This window comes from Pygoscelis adeliae, unplaced genomic scaffold (genome assembly GCF_000699105.1).
Source record: "Pygoscelis adeliae isolate BGI_AS28 unplaced genomic scaffold, ASM69910v1 Scaffold182, whole genome shotgun sequence".
Taxonomy (NCBI): Eukaryota; Metazoa; Chordata; class Aves; order Sphenisciformes; family Spheniscidae; genus Pygoscelis; species Pygoscelis adeliae.
This window is the reverse complement of record NW_008824669.1, coordinates 344192-344539: the sequence shown is the minus strand read 5'-3', so window position 1 is coordinate 344539 and position 348 is coordinate 344192.

Genomic DNA, 348 nt, shown 5'->3' with positions numbered 1-348 from the left:
ATCGACTCAGGATCTGGCTCTGGCATATCCGAACCAGCTTAGACGATAAAAAAAGGACGCTCCTTTCTTCCTATTCAAGACCTCTAGGCAAACACCCAAGCCACAGCCTCCTGCGTGACAGCTGCAGAAAACAGTTCTGGAGAGGACCTTGAAATGTCACCCAGATCGCAGCCCCGTGACTGGGTCTGCAATGGGGCCAAGCACAACAAAAGCCAAAAGCACTCCAAGCATTAACAAATATTGTTGCTCAGCGCACTCCCGTGCAGCTGCCAGCGTATCTGCCGCCTGCTCTTTCCAGCACTGCAGCACTGAGAACATGCATATTTATGAAAGCATCTTCTACAGATT